At 39.0% G+C, this 16200-nt stretch overlaps 1 long non-coding RNA gene across 1 annotated transcript; it reads right to left on the bottom strand.

Moving 5' to 3' along the window:
- Nucleotides 1-581: 581 nt before the first annotated feature.
- Nucleotides 582-15175, bottom strand: LOC140525945 (uncharacterized). The gene is made up of 2 exons (XR_011974165.1): nt 14993-15175; nt 582-816 (listed from the first exon to the last, which is right to left on the bottom strand). It is a non-coding gene; the product is annotated as an uncharacterized lncRNA (long non-coding RNA).
- Nucleotides 15176-16200: the final 1025 nt, after the last annotated feature.

Consider the following 16200-nt stretch of genomic DNA (forward strand, 5'->3'; position numbering starts at 1 on the left):
CCTAGAATGGAGGAATCTGCAGAAGATAAGAGGTGGCCAGATTTGGAAGATACTTGAATAGCTATCTAGTTGAACCCTCCCATTTTATAGATGGTGAAACCAAGGTGTAGTCATAAAGTGAGTAGGTAGCAGACTCAGAAGCACAAAGATGAGAATTAAGGAATTAAACTGTACTAACCAGCCAGTAGTTAGGCAGTTTTTCTTTCACTACTTTCCTCAGTCTTTCTTCTGTGTGTCTCTCTCTTTCTCTTCTTCCTTTTCCCTCTTCCTTTAATCCACCCCCGCCCCCCAACTCAAACACATCTCTCCAGGCAAAATGGCATGTCATTTAGTCTGCAGAACAATTCAGACAGGCACCCAAACTTGAACATCCATGTTTACACATAGACCCAGCTCAGGCAGGCACCTCCCTTCCCATAGTGCTGATGATGCAGAACAGCTTCTCCCCTATAACAGGGACCTGTGCTTGCTAATTCATGGAGGAACCTCAGCCCCACACAGGGGAGGAGATATGGGCTGCTGCTGAATTCCCAGCCTCCCAACTAAGGGGCTGAGGCAGTAATTTGGTGGAAAAAGCCCAATGGTTTCCAGAGTTTATTCTTTTCCAGAGCTTCATATCAAGATTTCCCCAAAAAGCCATATTAAATAAATAAAACAAAATTCAGCAGATGGGAACATGAATCAATGAAAACTCCCATATGAACGTGAAGATTTATATCAAAAAAACAAAACATCAACATCTGGGAGCTGCCGTGTCTCCTCTTGGCTGCTCGTTTGGAATGGATTCTGTATGTCGCTTTACGCTGCTTTCAAGCCCTGGGAGAGGACAAAAGAAATAAAGAATGAAGCCCATTAAAAAATAGTCATTTTTAATCAGAAATAAACACTGTTTTCACCCTCAAGGCTGAAGTGAACGTGATCCAGGCAGCTGGAGAGCCTAGTAGTTTAAGCTCCAAATGCTGGAAAAGAGCGCCATCTGCAGTTCACCTAGAAAGAGAAGGCACTCCCTCACTCTCCATTTTTTTGCTCCCACCCCCTTGTTCTTTGGGGTTCATTAACTCCAGATTGCTACAGCAACAACTCTCTCTCTCTCTCTCTCTCTCTCTCTCTCTCTCTCTCTCTCTCTCTCTCTCTCTCTCTCTCTCTCTCTCTCTCTCTCTCTCTCTCCACCCTCAAACTCTCCCACATCTTTTCTCTCTCTCCTCAAGCTATGCTCTAACAGTTCCTTCCAATAGAATCACTCTCTTGTGTCTATCACATGATATGCCATTCAGGAGAAGCTCTGCAAGTCTGTAGTATCAATCAAAAGGCAGGTTTTGTAGTTGCAGCCTCCACCAGGCCACTTCCCCTGACCCAGGCTCCTGTCATATACTCCATTAGAGTCTCCAGCTTACTTGTTCTCACCGGGTCATGACTGGGTTGTCTGAGCAGCTGGAAAAAGAATGACTCCAGGAAGCTTTTAAATTAGAATGCTCCAGACCAGAATTCTATCCTTAAAATAAGAATTTTGCTTTTTCCAGAGAAGACTAGGGAAGAGGATAGAGGCACAAAGATAGAGCAGTCAAGGTGTGTCTAAGTGGGAAAAAGGAGGAGATCAAAACTGTTCCAGGGCTCACATGTGCAGAAGGGTGCCAACTTCCCTCCTGAGAGACAGCAGGGTGCTATCTTTACTCAAATTCCTGTTACGCAGGAAAATAGGGGGAATGTCAGGGAGGGAAGGGGGAAAGGGATGGATACAAGTAGCACATCCTCAACTATGAACATCTTATTTAAGCAGCAAACTTGACAAGTGGGATCAAGGGGAACTGCTTAGCTGAGCTAAAAACAGGAGGAACACGGGTTCCTGTGCTACTAAATCACCAGAACTGGGAGGTCCCAGTGCATAATCCTAGATAAATCCCTGAGGGTGTTACTCTTTCCTTTCACACCCCATCTCACAGTCCCCCTAGGAGTGAGGAGAAAGATGGTTATTTGTTTTCTTTTCTTCTTACTACTCAGATAATCACTTTGTACTTATATAGAAACTTCACCCTCCAACCTCTCTGGTGCTGAGTAGAGGTGACTCTTTTGTCCAAGGTCATCTCTGCCACAGCCTAAATGAAGGATAGGTTTCTTGGAGCTGCCCTGCTTTCAGCTTATCTCTAGCAAGGGTTATCATCACCACCAGCACCACCACCATAATCATTGTCATGGAAGTCATCATCAACATCACCACCACCATCATCATCATCATTACCACCAACACCAGCACCACCATCATCAACATCACCACCACCATCATCATCATCATTACCACCAACACCAGCACCACCATCATCAACATCACCACCACCATCATCATCATCATTACCACCAACACCAGCACCACCATCATCATCATTATCACCATCAGCATCACCATTATCATCATTGTTAATAATAATAAATAATATTTATATAGTACTTTAAGGTGCTGTACTATCTCTTTTGATCCTCAAAACAACCCTGTGAGGTAGGTGCTATCATCAGCACCAATTTTATGGAGGAAATAGGGACTGAGAGTGGTTAAATGACTAGACCAGGGTCACACAGCTAGTAAGTGTCTAAGGCTGAATTCAAACTCAGGTCTAACTCCAACTTTTACTCCATTCTTATACATTGAGCTGCTTTGTGTCAGTCTTGTTCTTTTAGGTCTACCACTCTCCAAGCCTCACAAAAACATACCTCAGCAAGTTGTATTCTACAATAATAACCCCAGAAAATGGAATGAATCTTACCACCAAATTTTGGCTGATTTTCCCACATTCTCTTCAGTATTCGTAAAGCTTTTTCTTTCTGTACTGGCTTTTTCATCTGTACTGACTGCTCTCATACAATAGGCATTTGTTATTTTCTATAGCAGAAAGGCACTGTGCTAGGCTCTAGGCATACTAAGAAAAAAAATAAAAATAGTCTCTGCCCTAAAGGAGATTACCATTTTTTTTTTGAGAAAACAACAGGTAGCCTGATGAATAAATAATGTTTGAGTGAAAGGAGAACACTAATAACAGGGGAACCAAGAAAGGTCTCTCAAGCTGAGTCATGAAGGGAGCTAGATTCTAAAACATGGAGGTGAGGAAAGAGACCACCCAGATCACTAATATGGGGAGATCATGAAGTGAGACCACCCGGAGAACAACATACTCACCTTCCTTCATCATCAGAGCTCCTTCCAATAACTGCTACTCTGTCTAGACTCATTTCTCAATGGTGGCAAATTTCACCCCCCTTCAGTTCTTCATACTTTTGTGATATCAAATACTGAAGAGAAACCTCCATGACCCCTGCAATCCTTGTTGCCCGTTCTCTAATCCCCATCACCTCAATATTACTCCTCCTCCCATGTGCCCTTCCATACCTTCCAGTTCACTGTGCCCTCTGGAACTCCCACTCTACAAAAAACAAATTACCCTTCACTTGAAACCTTTTCCTTTTAGGTTCATCTTCCATCTTCTGGCCCTCACTAAAGACCTGGCTGTACCCAGATGATAATGCATTCATCACAAACCTTCCCTTCTAGTACTGTTTGTATCTTGTTTATGTTATCCTCCCTCCCCAATTCACTGGTCCTAGTGAGGGAATCAGAATACTCTTTACTCCCTTTGCCATTTCTAGATGCTTGTTTTGCCACCATCACTCAGCATTTCCTCTTTTTTTTTTTTGAAAGGGGAAAGCAAGGCAATTGGAGTTAAATGACTTGCCCAAGGTCACACAGCTAGTAAATGTCAAGTGTCTGAGGCCAGAATTGAACTCCTGACTCTAAGGTCAGTGCTCTATTCACTGCACCCCCTAGCTTCCCTTAGCATTTCCTCTTTTGAGGTTAAAATTATCCAAATCTGTCATCCAATCTGCATCCAGTGGCTATTTTCAATCTCCTGACTTTCTCAGTGGATTCAGTCTCATTCTCAGCCCTAATGCCTGCCCTCATTTTAAGGGCACTTCAGCACATACACTGATATTCTCTCAGATACTCTAACCTCTAGGTTCCTTGATCTGATTAACTTCCATGAACTACTTTTCTATTCATCCTCAGCTACACACAGAGAAGGTCATACTTTTTTTATAGCTTTTTTTTCATATCCTGTAGATATTTGCTTATTGGATAATGGGTCTTAGAACTGTGCATTTGTGTCAGTTCTCTATATAACTTGGTTATCAAACTTTCATTGAGGTTATTTGATGCAAAGATATTTCCTCACTTTATTGTTTCTTTTATAGTTCAATCTTTATTGATTCAACTCATGTTAAAGCTTCTTAATTATATGTAATCAAAACATCTTTCCTCTAAACCCCTTTCTCTTCTAAATATCTTTGTTTCTGTCTTGGGCACCACCATCCTTCAAGTGACCCAGGTTCATAACCACATTGTCATCCTTAATTCTTCGTTCTCATTCACCCCACATGTTCAATCAGTTGCCAAATATTGTCTCCATAGCACATCTCAAATCCTTTTCTTTCCCTCTGATCATATAGCCATTACCTTAATTCAGGCTCTCATCCCTCCTCGCCTTGTTATTGCAATACCCTCCTCATTAATATCTCTGCTTCAAATCTATTCCCACTCCAATCTATCCTCCACATACCTGCCAAATTGATTTCCCTAATATTGGTAGGTAGTATAGTATAAAGCTGGGCCACAAGTCAAGAAGATTAGAGCTTAAATTGGGTCCCAGGCACTTACTAGATGTGACTCAGGGAAAATCACTTAACCTCTGGCTTCCCCCTCCTTCCCCTCCACCCCCAGCTTTCCTTCTACTCCCTTCCCTTTCTAAAGTACAGGTGTCACTTACCTACTCAATAACTTCCAATGTCTCCCTGTTATCTCTAGGATCAAATACAAAATCCTCTTTGGCATTCAAAGCCTTTCAAAACCTGACCCAATCTCCCTTTCCTAGTTTATTAAACATTACTCCTTTTTTATTTATTTTTTCCAAATTTTTCCAATTTTTATTTAAAGTTGTGAGTTCCAAATTCTATCCCTCTCTTCCCTCTCTTCCCTCTCCTCTCTCTGAGATGGTAAGCAATCAGATATAGGTTATGCATGTGCAATTATGCAAAACATTTCCATATTAGTCATTTTGTACAAGAAGACTCAAATAAAAAAATAAAAGAAAGTGAAAAATAGAACGCTTCAGTCTGTATCCAATCAATATCATTTCTTTCTCTGGAGGTAGATCATATGCTTCATCACTAGTCCTTTGGGATTGTCTTGAAATTGTATTGCTGAGAATACCTAAGTCATTCACAATTCTTAAATTGAATATTGTGGTTACTAAGTACAATGTTCTCCTGGTTCTGTTCATTCTGCATCAGTTCATGTACAGATTTCCAGGTTTTTTCTGAAACCATCCTGCTTGTCATTTCTTATAGCACAATAATATTCAATTGCTAGATTAAAGGGTATGCACAATTTTACAGCCCTTTGAGCATATTTCCAAATTGCTCTCCAGAATGGTTGAATCAGTTCACAACTCCACCAACAGTTTATTAGCATCCCAGTTTTCTCACCACCTCTCCAACATCCGACATTTTTCTTTTTTGTCATATTAGTCATTATGATAGGTGTGAGGTGGTACCTCAGAGTTCTTTTAATTTGTATTTCTCTGATCAATAGTGATTTAGAGCACTTTTAAAATAAATTTGACTCAGTTCTCTATATATTTGGGAAATGAGGCCTTTATCAGAGATACTCGTTTCAAATCCTCCCCTCCCCCAGTTTTCTATTTTCCTCATAACTCTGGTTGCATTGGTTTTGTTTGTGCAAAAACTTTCAGATTTTATATAATCAAAATTATCTATTCCACATTTTGTAATGTTCTCTATATCTTCTTTGGTCCTAAATTCTTCCTTTATCCATCAATGGAACAGATAAACCATTCCATGTAGTCTCCCTTTGCTTATGGTATCACCCTTTATGTGTAAATCATGTACCCATTTTGATGTGAGATGTTGGCCTATACCTAGCTTCTGCTACAATATTTTCCGGTTTTTCCAGCAGTTCTTTTCAAGTAATAAGTTTTTGTTCCAAAAGCCTGGATCTTTGGATTTATCATATTTTAGATTACAATGGCCATTTCCTGTGATGTAATTTGTACCTAATCTATTCCACCGACGTAGCACTCTTTCTTAGCCAGTACCACGTTGTTTTGATATATACTGCTTTATAATACAGGTTGAGATCTGGTAAAGCCATACTACCTTCTTTCCTATTTCTTTTTCATTCATTTCCTTTATATCCTTGAGCTTTTGTTCTTCCAGTGAATTTTGTTATTATTTTTTTCTAGCTCTATAAAATATTTTGTGATAGTTTAATTGGTATAGCACTGAATAAATAAATTAATTTAGATAGAATTATCATTTTTATTATATTGGCTTGGCTTCCCCATGAGCAATTAATATTCTTCTAGTTGCTTAGATCTGACTTTATTTGTATGAAAAATGTTTTATAGTTGTGTTCATGTAGTTCCTGGGTTTGTCTCAGCAAATAGACTCCCAAGCATTTGATGTTGTCTACAGTTGTTTAAATGAAATTTTTCTTTCTTTCTCTTACTGTTCGGACTTTGTTGGTAATATATAGAAATGCTGATGATTTATGAGGGTTTATTTTGTATCCTGCAACTTTGCAAAAGTTGTTAATGATTTCAAGTCTTTTTTTAGTTGATTCTTTAGGATTTTCTAAATGCATTATCATATCATTTGGAAAGAGTGATAGTTTTGTTTCCTCATTGCCTATTTTAATTCCTTTAATTTCTTTTTCTTTTCTTATTGCTATAGCTAACATTTCTAGTGCAATATTAAAAAATAAAGGTGATAATTGGCATGCTTGCTTCACCCCTGATTTTACTGGGAAGGGCTTATTCTCATTACAGGTAATGCTTGCTGATGGTTTTAGATAAATATTACTTATTTTAAAGTAAGATCCATTTATTCCTATGCTCTTTAGTGTTTTTAATAGGAATGGGTGTCATATTTTGTCAAAGGCTTTTTCTGAATCTATTGAGATAATCATGTGATTTCTGTTGGCTTTTTTTATCGATATGATCAATTATGCTGATTAGTTTTCCAAATATTGAACCGGCCCTGCATTCTCAGTATAAATCCCACCTGGTCATAGTGTATGATCCTTATGATGTATTGCTATAATTTCTTTGCTAGTATTTTATTTAAAATTTTTGCATCAATATTCATTAGGGAAATTACTCTATAATTTTCATTCTCTGCTTTGGCTCTTCCTATTTTAATTATCAGCACCATATTTGTGTCATAAAAGGAATTTGGTAGGACTCCTTTGCCTATTTTCCAAAATAGTTTATATAGTATTGAGATTAACCATTCTTTAAACGCTTGATAGAATTTGCTTGTGAATCCATCTGGTCCTGGGGACTTTTTCTTAGGAAGTTCATTGATGGTTTGTTCAATTTATTTTTCTAAGATTGGGTTTTTTAAGTATTTTATTTCTTCTGTTAATCTGGGTAATTTATATTTTTGTAGATATTCATCCATTTCATTTAGATTGTCAAATTTATCGGCATAAAACTAGGCAAAATAGCTCCTAACAATTATCTTAATTTCCTTTTCATTGGTGATGAATTCACCCCCTTCATTTTTGACACTAGTAATCTGGTTTTCTTCTTTCCTTTTTTAATCAAATTAAGCAATGGTTTGTCTATTTTATTAGGTTTTTTATAAAATCTAGTTTTATTTATTAGTTTAGTGGTTTTTTTACTTTCAATTTTATTAATTTCTCTTTTTATTTTTCAGGATTTCTAATTTGATGTTTAATTGGAGGAGGTTAATTTGTTCTTTTTCTAGCTTTTTTAGTTGCATGCCCAATTCGTTGATCTGCTTTTTCTCTATTTTATTAATGCAAGCAATTAGAGATATAAATTTTCCCCTAAGTACCACTTTGGCTGTATCCCATAAATTTTGGTATGTTGTCTCATTGTTGTCGTTTTATTTATCTGTTGTTCCTATGATTTGTTCTTTTATTCACTTTTTTTAGGATTAGATTACTTGATTTCCAATTATTTTTTAATCTCTTTCCCTTGGCCATTATTGAATGTAATTTTTGTTGCTTTATGATCTGAAAAGAATGTATTTACTATCTCTGCTTTTCTGCATTTGGTTGAGAGGTTTTTCTGTCCTAACACATGGTCAATTTTTGTGGAGGTGCCATGTATTGCTGAGAAACAGTATATTCCTTTCTATTCCCATCCAATTTTCTCCTAAGATCTACATCTAACATTTCCAGGTTTTTATTCAGTTCTTTAACTTCTTTCTTGTTTACTTTTTGGTTAGATTTATCTAGTTCTTATTGGGGAAAGTTGAGGTCTGCCACTAGCATAGCTTTATTATCAATTTCCTCTTGTAACTCATCCAACTTCTCCTTCAAAAATTTAGAAGCTATGTCGTTTGATGCATGAATGTGTAGTATTGATATGACTTCATTATCTATGGTACCTTTCAGCAAGATATAGTTTCCTTTTTTACCTCTTTTAATTAGCTCTATTTTCACTTTTGCTTTGTTTGATATCATAATTGCTACCTCTACTTTCTTTCCTTCAACTGAAGCGTAATAGATTCTGCTCCAGACCCTTATCTTTATCCTTTATTTATCTCTTTACTTCAAATGTGTTTCTTGTAAACAACATATTGTATGATTCTGGTTTTTAATCATTATGCTATGTACTTCCATTTTTTGAGTGAGTTCATCCCACTTATATTTATAGTTATGACAACTGTCTATTTCCTTCCATGCTATTTTTTGCTTGTTTTCCCCCCTCTTTCTCTTACTCCGCACTCTTTCCCTTCTCACAAGTGTTTTACTTCTGACCATTACCTTCCCTAGTATACCTTGCTTTTTACAAGTCCCCATTCCTCTTCTATTATCTCCATCCCGTTTTTACTTCCTCATAGGATAAGATAGATTTCTATATCCAATTGAGGGTGTATGTTATTCCTTCTTTGAGTCAGTTTTGATGAGAGTAAGGTTTAAGCTTTGCCCACCACCACCACCACCCATCTTCCTCTTCATTACAATAGCTCTTTCATGCCTCTTTTATGTGGGATAATTTCCTTTCTCACCTCTTTATTTTGTTTTGGGGGGTATCATCCCATCAAAATTACCTTATATCCATACCCTCTGGCTATATACGCTTCTTCTAATTGCTCTTATACTAATAAAGGTGTTAAGAGCTACAACTTGTCATATAGAAATATGAACAGTTTAATCTTATTGAACTTCTTATGTTTTGTCTTTCTTATTTCTTTTTTACCTTTTATGTTTCCTTTGAATCTTGTATTTGGAAGTCATATTTTTTATTCAGCTCTGGACTTTTAATTAAAAATGATTGAAAGTCCTTTATTTTGTTAAATATCCATTTTTCCCCCTGAAAGATTATGTTCAGTTTTGCTGGGAAGGTGACTCTTGATTGTGATCCTAATTCGTTTGCTTTCTGGCATATCATATTCTAAGCCCTGCAGTTCTTTAATGTGGAGGCTGCCAAATCCTGTGTAATCCTGACTGTAGACCCATGATATTTGAACGGTTTCTTTTTGACTATTTGCCACACTTTTTCCTTGATCTGCAAGCTCTGGAATTGACTGGGAGTTTTCATTTGGGGATCTCTTTCAGGTAGTGATCAATGGATTCTTTGAATTTCTATTTTGCCCTTTGGTTCTAATATATCAGGGCAGTTTCCTTTGATAATTTTTCAAAAGATGTTGTCCAGGGTTTGTTTGGTTTTTTTTATCATGGTTTTTAGGTAGTGCAACAATTCTTATATTACCTCTCCTAGATCTATTTTCTAGGTCAGTTGTTTTTCCAATTAGAATTTCACATTTTCTTCTATTTTTTTTTTACTTTTTAAATTTTGTTTTATCATATCTTGATATTTTATAGAATCATTAGTTTTTAACTTTCCAATTTTAATTTTTAAGGAATTATTTTCTTAAGTAAGGTTTTGTACTTCCTTTTCCATTTGGCCAGTTCTATTTTTTAGGGAGTTATTTTCCTCAGCAAATTTTTGTATATTTTTTCCTATGTTATTAACTCTTTTTTCATGATTCTCTTGCATTATTCTCATTTCTTTTCCCAATTTTTTTCTTCTACTTCTCTAATTTGCTTTTTAAATTTTTTTTAAGCTCTTCCAGGAATTCTTTCTGGGACCAAATTACATTTTTCTTTGAGGCTTCACATGTAGCCATTTTGGCAATATTGTCCCCCTCTAAATTCAAGCCTAGATCTTCCCTATCACCATAGTAGCTTTCTATAGTCAAGCTCTTTTTTTGTCTTTTTTCTGCTCATTTTTTTCTGCCTTTTTTGGTGGTTTGGTGTTTTTATGTCAGACTCAGTCTCTGCTTTTGCACTATCTCAAGTTTTTGTGCTGAGGCCCTGGGTCTTAAGGCTGACTTTCACTGGGTTTCAGGGGTTAACTGCTTGCTTTCTGTGGAAGATAGACTTCCCTTTCAGCTTGTACTGGGGTGGTGGGGGGAGCCTTCTCATTGGCCTCTCCTGGATATGGGGTTTAGCTGTTGGTCTGCTCCAGGGATGGGACCCTGTTGCTGGGTTGCTATGGTAACAGAGTCTTTCTGGTGGCTGACCCTGGAGGAAAGATCTTGCTCCTGGTTGGCTCCCAGGAGGAGAGGCTGGGGGGTGGGGAGGAGACTTGCTGCTGGGTTGCTATGGAAACAAGGTCTCCCTGCTGATGGCCCTAGCGGTGGGGCCTTGCTGATGGCTAGCCCTTGCATGAGGCTTCACTAGTGATCAGCAATGGGGTCAAGGCCTTACTGGTGACTTGTTTTGAGAGTAGGGCCTTACTGTCTTGCACAGACTGCTCACTTACCTAGGAGACTACTGGCTTGCAGAAGGGTGGGGCCCTGATGCTGGATTGCCACAAACTTGGAACCTTGCTGCTGTGAGGCTGGCAACTGCTGCTGCCCCTGAATCTCAGTCCCCTCCCTGCCCAGTGAGCTAGACCTTTCATCTTGTGCTGATAAGCTGCTTTCTTGCTCCTGGATCAATTCTGAGGTTGTTTTCTAGTTGTTTACAAGGGAATTTGAGAGGGCTTCAGAGGGTTCCTTCCTTATTCTGCCATCTTGGCAGCTGAAGTAGATGGTTACCCTTTTGATCTTGCCCTCTCTCTCAAGGACTCCACACCCTTGATCAAGAACTCTGAAATTGTTTTATCTCCTTAAACTCCATGCATTTCTATTCCTCTCAAACTTTTCTTCATCCTCCTGTGATCTATAAATTCTCCACCCCTCAGCATTTTTCCAGACTATAACCCCCACTTGAACTACAATATCATCCTTTCTCAATTTTGACCTTTTAGTGAATCAGTTCAATTCTACCCTTCAACCTCTTGCTCCCATATTCTATCAATGACTCACAGAATGTTAAACTCTAACCCTGGCTTACTCCCACCATTTATGTCCTGTGCTTCTCTACTTTTATGTTGCTGAACAGAACTAGAGGACATCTTGCAGTCCTACTAACTAGCTTCACCACAAATTTATGTTATGAAATTTTAAATGGGTTCTCACAACAGTAAGGATCCTACACTTCATAATGGCTGTTGTAACCCTTTTTTCTCCTCAAGTCTCTAACAGTATATCTTTCTCACACTCCTTCAGTTGAGGGTCTTGCCTTTAAAAAAATGTTATGAGCCAAGAACCCCTTTTTCACCCCTCTTGATCTTCTCACAATCCCTTAATATCATTCCACATCATTTCCTCCTTTATTTGTCTCTGATAAAGAGGTGGTCCTTCTTGTCAGTGCTAACCCCTCTATCTGTACATATCATTGACTATATCTTTCTGGTGTTCTCCAGTAAATTCATTCCCTCCCTACTATCATTCCCTCTCTCTTTATTATCATCAATCTCTCCCTATCTATTGGCTTCTCTTTTGTTGCCTACAAACATGCACATGCTTCTCCCATTTGTAAAATGACAACAACAACCAAAAAATAAAAACCTCATTAAATCCTATCATCTCTGATGGCTATTGTCCTATATGTCTCATACCTTTCTTGATCAAGCTCTTTCAAAAAGCTATTTAAACTCAGAGATGCCTCTGCTTCCTTTCCTCTTGCTCTCCCTGAAATCTGACTTCCAATCTCATCACTCTCTCCAAAATTACTAATTAACGATTAATCTCCAAATGTAATTGTCTCTTCTCAGTTCTTAAGCTCTTTGGCTTCTCTGTAGCACTTGACAGTATTGACCACACTCTCTTGGAAACTCTCTCTGGACTTTTGCAACACTTTTCTTTCTTGATTCCCCTGCCTATCTGACCACTCTTCAGCCACCTCTGCTAATTCATCTTCCATATAATGCCTACTCATTGTAGTGTAGCCCATCTCCAAGACACTTTCATCAGACACCTTCTCTTTTCCCTCCCACAACCATCAACCATGGAAGCAACCACTTTGGAGAAGGAGTCCACCATTTCTACCACCACCAATACCAGCTGACCACCACCAGCTACTGAAGGATGGGGAAAGCAGGCTAGGAATACTGAAGGAAAGACAGGAGGTGGTATGTTCCAGAGAATCCAGACTACCACTACTACCTTAACCACTAGCTTCCCTGACACTCTAGAGGAGAGAGCCCAGTATCCTATACCCAAAAGTCTTAGGAAAAGTAGCACTCCCCAGATCACACATCCTCCTTTTAGTATGACCTCTTACAGCCATCATCCAAGGGAAAAACCATTGTAGAGTCTGCCCTCCCAACTATCATCACCAACAAATGATAACTGATGTTTAAAGATAGACAAGTCTAAGAACCCTGGGAACTGCAGCACTCCCATGAACAACAGGCATTTTATCCAATATGCCCCTTAAAACAATTGTCCAGGTGAATAAATCTATAGCTGAAACCTGATGACTGCCTTTACAGATGCTAAAGCCCCTATCTCCTCAGCAGCCACAACTACTGAAGCCAGGGAAAAAAAGACCTTACCACCAAAGTCTTTGGAACCATCAAATGGTCCAATGAAGTTAAGGCAAGTCAACAAGGATTTATTAAGTATTTACTGTGTGATGGACACAATGCTGTGTTGCAGATGCCATGAAAGGCAAAAAGAAAAATTCTTGCTGTCAAGGAGCTCACAGTCTAATGGGAGAGACAATTGATAAAAAATAACAATGTTCAAGCAAGATGAATATAAGATAAATTGGAGATAATCTCAAAGGGAAGGCACCAAGATTAATGAGGACCAGGAAAAGATTCTTTTTGCAGAAGGTGGGAGCTTACCTGAGTCTTCAAGGAACGAAAAAAGCTGTGAATTGAAGATGAGGAAGGAGACAGTTACATGGGGGCAGCCAATAAAAATGCAGGAGTTAGGAGATGGAGTGCCATGCCTAAGGAACAGTAAAGAGGCCAGTGTCACTGGATTTCAGGGTACATGGAGGGGAATAAGGTTTAAGAAGATTCACAAGATAGGAAGGGTCAGCTTATGAAGGACTTCAAAAACCAAACAAAGAATAAAGAAGTACTTGAGTTTATTGAATCCAGAGGGGGTGACATAGTTAGCTCTGCACTTCAGGAAGATCAGTCTGATAGTTGGGTAGAAGACTGAATAAGAAACTTGAAGCAGGAATACCAATCAGCAGGCTATTGCAGTACTCCAGGGGTGAAGTGATGAGGGCCTGGACAAAGGTGGTTAATAGTGTCAGAACAGAGAAGGGGGGGGCCTTAGGAGGAATATTAGAAATGTAGAAATGACAAGACTTGATAAAACTAATTGATGAGAGAGAGTAAGGAGACAAGAATGACACTAAGGTTACCAGCTCAGGTGACTGGGAAGATGATGATGCCCTTAACAGTAACAAGAAAGATAGAAAGAAGAGAGGGTTTTGAGGGAAAGGTAATGATATCTTTGAGCCTGAGGTTTCTATTGGATATCCAGTTAGAGATGTCCAACAGGTAGCTGGAGATGTGAGACTAAAGTTCAGGAGAGAAGTTAGAGTAGAATATACTTATCTGAGATCTGAGAATCATCTGCATAGAGATGAAAATTGAATCTATGGGATCATCAAAGATCATCAAAGCAGTATAGCAGAAAAAACAGAAAGCGGGCCCAGGACAGAACCTTGAGAGATACCTATGGCTAGTGGGTATGAACAGGATGAAGATTCAGCAAAGAATTGTTGCTGTTGTTGTGTTCATCCTTTGTTGCCAAAGAGAAATGATGACATGACTTGCACTTGACCTTGTTTTGAGTTAGGGAGGGCTGTGCAGGTCACTAGCCTCACTTCTCCTCCAGAGCCATCTGAATCCAGTGATCCAGAATGACTGGAGATGATCCAGGATGCACTGGGAGATCTTGGCCTAGGGGCCAAGGTCTATGCAGGAACTCACTTAGGGTGAGGTAATGCCCATTCATTGAATAGGTATGTTTAAGAAGTAGCCAGGGCATACCCCCTTTAATGAGGCAAAGAAAAGAAAGACATCAGGTTGGGAGGGAAACAGCAACAGTTACTATTGATAATCACTCTGAAATCAGAAGGACGAGGAGAGATCAGTGTCATGAAGCTGTAGAGAGAAGAAAGTATCAAGGAGAAAGGAGTGATTGAATGTGCCAAAGGCTGCAGAGAAAAGGCTATTAGATTTGGCAATTACAGCATCATTGGTGGCTACTTTCAGGAGTCAAGTGGGTAGAGTAAGCAGTAAATCACTATAGCTCTCCCATATTCACCTCCAAATGACCAACCAACCCTAAAAAAAAAAAAACCCAGTACAAATCCTGGAACAACAGAGCCAGCACAAAAATGGAGTGGTCTTTTAGTCTGGGAGTCTTGGAGGGTCAGTGAGAAAGGTCCACCTCATATGGATAAAAGAAGAATGCATTCCAGGACAGGAAGCTTCCTAGCAAGCCAGCAGCAAACCCCACCTTAGCAAACAAGTGGAAGACCCTAAGCCCCAACTCGGTGGAGCAGGTAAAGGTCAACACCAGAAACCCCAAGTACCTTAGCATAGTCAGGGCAACTGGCAGACTCCAGCTCCAAGAACCACCATGTGCTCTCCCACAGCTCCAAGTGAGCAGGCATCCTGTGGTGGCCTCACCCCCAAGTGCTTCAATATTGCTCAGGGCAGACATCCTCCAGAAGCTGGACCTACATATGCTTCAGTGTAGCCCTGGGGAAACACAGAAAAAGCCCATCTGGCCTCAGCACATGCCACTAGAACCCCAGATCAGCACCAGACCCCTATGACCTCCAGCAGCACCAGTGAACTCCCATCCCAACCCCACCCCCAGCACAACACCAGACATAAGAGTCCCCTGTGGGCCTCACGGCAAGATTAGAATAGCATCTGGTAAACAGTCAGGGTCTGCAGTCACTAGCAAAAGAAGTCAGAGACAGTGTCCCTTCCACCCTGGAAGCAGAGCTAAAATCTGAAAGAAAGAAAGAAAGAAAGAAAGAAAGAAAGAAAGAAAGAAAGAAAGAAAGAAAGAAAGAAAGAAAGAAAGAAAGAAAGAGAGAGAGAAAGAAAGAAAGAAAGAAAGAAAGAAAGAAAGAAAGAAAGAAAGAAAGAAAGAAAGAGAGAAAGAAAGAAAGAAAGAAAGAAAGAAAGAAAGAAAGAAAAAAGGATGAGCAGAAAACAACAACAACAAAAAAAATCTGACCAAATTATGGTGACAGGGAAGACACAAACTCAGAAGAAGACAGCAATGTCAAAACATATATGAGCAAAATTCCAAAGAAAAATGGGAAGTCGTCTCAAGCCCAGAAAGAATTCACAAAAGAACTCAAAATGGACCTTTAAAATCACATTATAGTAGAAGGAAAATGGGGAAAGAAATGAAAGTGATGCATGAGAATTATGAAAAAAGACTCAGCAGCTTGGAAAACTGCTTAAAAAGTAGAATTGGCCAGATGGAAAAGGAGATACAAAAGTCCACTGAAGAAAACAATTCCTTCAAGAGTACAATTGGCCAAGTAGAAAAAAAAAAGTATAAAAGCCAATTGGGGAAAACAACACCTTAAAAGTTGGAATTGGGCAAGTGGAAGCCAATGACTCTATGGGACATCATGAATAAATCAAACAAATTCAAAAGAATGAAAAATGGAAGAAAATGTAAAATACTCATGGGAAAAACAATTGATCTGGAAAATAGATTCAGGAGAGATAATATCAGAATCATTGGACTACCTGAAAGCCATAAAGGCATAAT

The sequence above is a fragment of the Notamacropus eugenii genome, chromosome 1 (genome assembly GCF_028372415.1).
Source record: "Notamacropus eugenii isolate mMacEug1 chromosome 1, mMacEug1.pri_v2, whole genome shotgun sequence".
In the NCBI taxonomy this organism is placed as follows: domain Eukaryota; kingdom Metazoa; phylum Chordata; class Mammalia; order Diprotodontia; family Macropodidae; genus Notamacropus; species Notamacropus eugenii.